Genomic DNA, 6,000 nt, shown 5'->3' with positions numbered 1-6,000 from the left:
GACATAATCAATTTTTTTCATGCTCTCAGTCTAAAATTTAGCCGATTCTTATGCCTGAGGTTAAAAAAACATTGTAGTTTCGACAGCCATATATTTTGCTAGCAAGTAGAAATGAAGACGGCCTGAATAGACTTTTTTTTCTATTTGGTTTGACATTCCTGTGGTTGAGGTATTATTCAAAAAATATATTTACGTCATTTACCTAACATTCAACGTGCTACGATATTTTAGTCTATTATATGATGTAATAAAGTATTACGAATGTTGACATGTCAGGATAGAATATAATTAAACAAGACCCAAAATATTATTTACATATTGTGTTGAAGATTTGGATGATATAGTAGTCAAATAAAAACCATATGTATATGCAATTACTTATCTGTTCTTATTTTTGCACTTAATTCACTTAATTCACGGTAATACTGAAATGACTCAAGAACACATGAGTAATTCATAGGCTTACGAACTGGCAGCTTCGGGCGACGAGCCTACAATCTTTTAAATTCAACACAAACAACCCACTAAAAAATAATCCTTGTAAACTTATTTATAGATAAACAATTAAGATACACTTCGAATTTTAATTTTGAAAAATAATATTGGATCTTCTCAATCTTGAATTCAAATAAACTATCTTGTTCTCCATTTCAAAGAATCTTTCTCACGGTTCGGGTTGGATAGCCGTAACGGACCGAATGCTCAAGAAAAAATGGTTATAGGAAAATAAAACTATATTTCAAGCAAATAGGGATAGTTTTGTAATTGACAATATTTTGGACCATTAAGTTAGTTACAAGAGATATTTCTGAATTAACGGGTGAACCCTACCATTTTGGTCTCTTGCATAAGATTCCATGTCCTATTTTGACTACAACACTTCGGTCAAGTCTAGATGTACAAACTATAACAACCAACAACCCCACCGGGGTGATAAGGATGCATATATGTATACAATCCAAACAAACCATATATGAAGTAGCAGTCCTGGTCGGGTGGGGACGGCTTTCGGCTGATTACCCAATAGGCTCGGACTTTTTCTAAAAGAAATTATATAAAAATATGTATCGTTAATAGTTAAATCCAACAAGTATATTTACCCGTGCGTTGCGGCGGAGCGGGTTAAATACACTACAAGTTCGATATATAATGCGCGTTGCGGTGGGTACGCGGTGGGATATCGCTATCGTTTCAATTCGTTTTGGTAAGTTTTTGTGACAAAACTTCCATTACCAAAGTTGAGGGGTCAAAAAGTAAATATGTGAAATTTAAGTTGAGGAGCCAAAAAATATATAAACAAAGTTTGTAATGAAAGTTGAGGGAGCAAAAATTAATTAGTTGAAAGTCATGTGAACTTTTGATGAATAGTTAAAAAATGTGGGTGAGCCAAATGTTTGTTTTTAATATATACTAGGTTAGTAACTCGTATATTATACGAGTTGAAAAATTATATAAAGTCAATAAAAAAATTTTGCATATTCGATGTAAGTTACATGTGAAATCAAACATGAAGTAAACAATTATAATATATATTTAAAACAAATATGTTTTTTGCACAGCTTTCAAATATGTCATCCACATTGAGGTAATTAGAAATTGTTAATAATATAATTTTAAGAAAGTCATAATTGGTTTAGTTGAGGTAATTAATAAATATTAAATAGTAATAAATGCATTAATTGCTATATCATTTAACATAAAAATTTATTAAATTGAAGGAATGGTAACTAAAAATTAGTTTATTATGTGGAATATGTATAAATGGAAGATTAGCTGGCATTCCATGTGGATGACATATTTGAAGTTCATGTGAAAAACATGTTTTGTTTTAATATATTAGTTAGATATATAAGATTAAAGTGCCAAAGTCGTCATGAGGTTTTGCCAATTATATCGATTTTCGTCCAAAAATCTTATTTTTTGCAGCTGGATCATCGAGGTGTAACATTTCTTTTCAATTACGTCTAAGTTGTTAACTCAGTTAGTTTTTATCACTAAATCAAGGGTAATAATGACTTTTCACTATGGCATTAAGGGCATTTTAGTCATTTTACACAAATTATAGATTAGTGTAAACAAAAAATCTTATATATATATATATATGGATGGTTCAGAAGAGAAATAAAATTACTGTGAGAAATGAATATGCGCCACTAATTTAATTTAGGTTTTAAATGCTTAAAGATAAATGAGGAAAGTATTAATGCATGCTCTCTCTTCGATTAATATAACTAATAAATAAAATAGTTATATATTTAATTACTATAACTAATGAAATTATTATAATTGGAAAATATTAAGAATTCATTTATTTTCATGACTTATTTTTTTCTTTCTTGAATTTTTAACCTACACAAGTACAATTTATTCATACATTAAAATTTCTTTTTATCCAAAACCAATTTCTTCCAACTCAATATATTAATATCCATCAACACGTATTTACATTGTGATGAATAGTACAAAAACTATCTTACACGTGTTTACATTAAATATCAACAAAAAATTACACAACCTACACAAAAACATATAACCTATACTTGTTCTAAGAATAAGAAAACATATAACCTACACAGGAAACACATATAACCGACACACAAAATTCAACATCAATAAACTACACAAGCAACGAAAACGTATAACCTACACACCAAAAACATATAACCTACACTCGAAAATTTTATCCTACACATTTAAATACAATTTATTCATACATTAAATACTTTTTCTATCAAAAACCAATTTCTTCCAACTCAATATATCAATATCCATCAACACGTAGGTACATTGTGATGAATAATACAAAAACTATCTTACATATGTTAGCATTAAATGTTAATAAAAAATATATAACCTATACAAAACATCACACTCGAAAATTTTATCCTATACATTTAAATACAATTTATTCATACATTAAATATTTTTTCTATCCAAAACCAGTTTCTTCAAACTCAATATATCAATATCCATCAACACGTAGGTACATTGTGATGAATAATACAAAAACTATCTTACAGATGTTAGCATTAAATGTCAATAAAAAATATATAACCTACACAAAAACATGTAACATACACTTGTTCTAAGAATAAGAAAACATATTACCTACACACAAAAAATATATAACCTACACACGTATAGGATGTGTGTATCTTTTTCTAGTTTATATAATTGTTGATGTCGAATTACATGTCACAGCCCTTGACCCCTATACCCCGGGAGGGGAGCCGCGAACGTTGAGTGATGGTATCGGTGTTTATTAAAATGATTTGCAGCATAATATTTCATCAGAACCGTAGTTAGGAAAATTAATCAGAGTTATAAAAACACCATAATTCTTATTTCATAAACTGGGATAAAAACCCATTTTTTATACAAACATAAGTTTTATAGGGATAACCCTAATTTACAAAACACATTTATTTATTCTGGTGACAAGCCACTTGTTTAAGCTAGAAGCCCGTAGGCATCATTCCTTTATCTCTAACAAGTCACCTGAAACATGTTTAAAAATATTTGATAAGCAGGAAATACTGGTGAGTACATTCATTTATAAATGACACATTTTACAGTTACAGCATTAAGATGTTTTTACATCTGCCTGCTTACAAATTACTAAAAGTTACTTGTCACTCAACCGTATCTGTGACTATGGTCATATTACTTAGTGGCTGGCACTTGTCCAATAAGTAACGTGTAATAGCCCAGTAGACAAGCCTTGTATACAAAACCCCACATTACCAGTAGTAACCATCCCGTAAGTCTACAGAGACTTAATCACTGTAATGTATTTAAAATCGTTTGAAAATATTTGGACTATCTGTCATGAGTTTAATGGATTTAGAAAAGTATCATGACATCATTGGAAAATCAGTTGTCTCACGCAAATGTGAGTTGTGCAAAAACTCGAATGTCTCACCTTGCAAGTTTATATTTAACAAGCCTTCTGATGTTAAGCACCTAGATTAAGCACAATGTAGTATATCTATATTAGTATAAACCCATAATTATAACGATAATCACGAGACATGAAACTTTACACGATGGCACAATGTCATACCTTGTTAAGGTAGAGCTTTTGGATTCGTGATATTTCTTTCGATCGGAGAGGTACCGTTACAATTACTCGGGTATAATACCAGTTTTAAGAAGAGAGAAAATATGAAATTTTTGAACGAGTTATGAAGTCCAGATTTCTGCCCTATTTATACTTGAAATTGAGCATCTTTGCGTATCGCGAAGGAATCTTCGCGTATCGCGAAGTTGCAGCAGGGTTGTCGAGTCAGCCCTAGCTATGCCACGTGGCTTGACACGTTGCATACTCCTTCGCGTATCGCGAATGTGCAAAAATACTAAGGCGGCCCTTAAGCGTCTCACATTGCGCCCATCGCACTTCGCCCGAGCCCGTGCCGGTGCGCGTGCGCGTCGGGTGCTTCGCACCCTCTGCTAGGACTACCGGGTGTAATTTGGCACATAAGAATATTATCATGTGAACTCTATTCCTTATAAAGAGCTTACAAGTTTTTTAATCTAGCGATGTGGGACAAGAGTTAGAAATCTTATTTATACCATGGTGGAAGTCTTCCCTTTTCTTTCCTCCACCAATGTGGGATAGAATTTTCCTTTATATTTTCCATTCTTCCTTTTTATTTCTTCTCTTTTCCTTCTCATTTCTTCATTTTTTTCTTTGATTATTTTATTTCTTATTATGGTTTGTTATATTACATATGTAAGTTGTATACTTTTTTGTATGTTTTATGTTTTTATTGCTCAAAACAATTGTAGGTTATATAATTTTGTGTGTGTTGTATATTTATTGTTTATATTTAATGAACACATTTGTAAGATATTTTTTTATTATTATTTATAACAATAATTTTTCTAAGTATATCAATTGAAAAAAATATTATGTTTCGATATTTATTAATTAGAGAGAATTTATTTTGGTTATATTAGTTGTATTAATTGAAAAGAGAGTGATTTATTATGGTTATATTAGTTGTATTAATTGAAGAGAGAGAATGCATTTATTGTTGTATTTACATTTTTTTCATTTATTTTTAAACATTTAAACATAAAATAAAACTAGTGGTCTATATTCATTTATCACATTTATCACAGTAATTTAATTTCTCTCATGAACTTAAGCATATATATATATATATATATATATATATATAATAAACAAAATCAAAAATTCAAAATGGGTCGGGTTTTCGGGTTTAAAAAATAACGAATGTTACAGTTCAACCAGATTTCATCATTATTTATAGACTTCCTGCTTGGGGTCTCGATTTGATGTTGGATTCACTATTTCGGGTATCAATACGTCTTGAAATGATGTTTAGGAATTGATTTGTTGTTTGATCCATGTTTGGGGTGTCTCGATTCATCGTCGACGGAGGAAGACGAAGACGGAGATGGGTATGCGTGCGGTTGCAGTCAGTAATTTCTCTGTGAACGTCCATCTCCGTCGGTTTAAATCAATCTCACAATCACCATCACACCACCAGCGCCTATGGATTTATGAACCTCCACCACCAACTTAGTCTCCTAAGAAGAAGAAGAAGAAGAAGAAGAAGAAGAGAGAGAGAGAGACGGTGATATGGATACCGGAAAAATCGTCCTCATGGTCGAAGAAGAAAAGAAAAGGGACAGATGGGTGAGTGAGGGTCTGGAAGAAGAATGGATTGGCGGGACCCATTTTTAACACAATTTTATCATATATTATAAATAATAATAATATTATTAATAATAATAACAATAATATATTGATAAATTATTATTTTTTAATAACTATATAAAAAGATCATTTTGCCCCTCATTTAACGTTAAAAACTAACGAAGTTAGCTAGGACATAATTGGCAACAAATAGGAAATCTCGATGGTCCAGTTGCAAAAAATAAGATTTTTGGACGAATATCGTATAACTGACCAAACCTCATGGACGATTTTGCCACTTTACTCTATATAATTAACCAACTAGGTTAGATCAC

Source organism: Bidens hawaiensis, unplaced genomic scaffold (genome assembly GCF_021521415.1).
Source record: "Bidens hawaiensis isolate Kalapana, Puna unplaced genomic scaffold, B.hawaiensis_p1.1 tig00010814_1, whole genome shotgun sequence".
Classification (NCBI taxonomy): domain Eukaryota; kingdom Viridiplantae; phylum Streptophyta; class Magnoliopsida; order Asterales; family Asteraceae; genus Bidens; species Bidens hawaiensis.
This window is presented reverse-complemented; position numbering follows the sequence as displayed.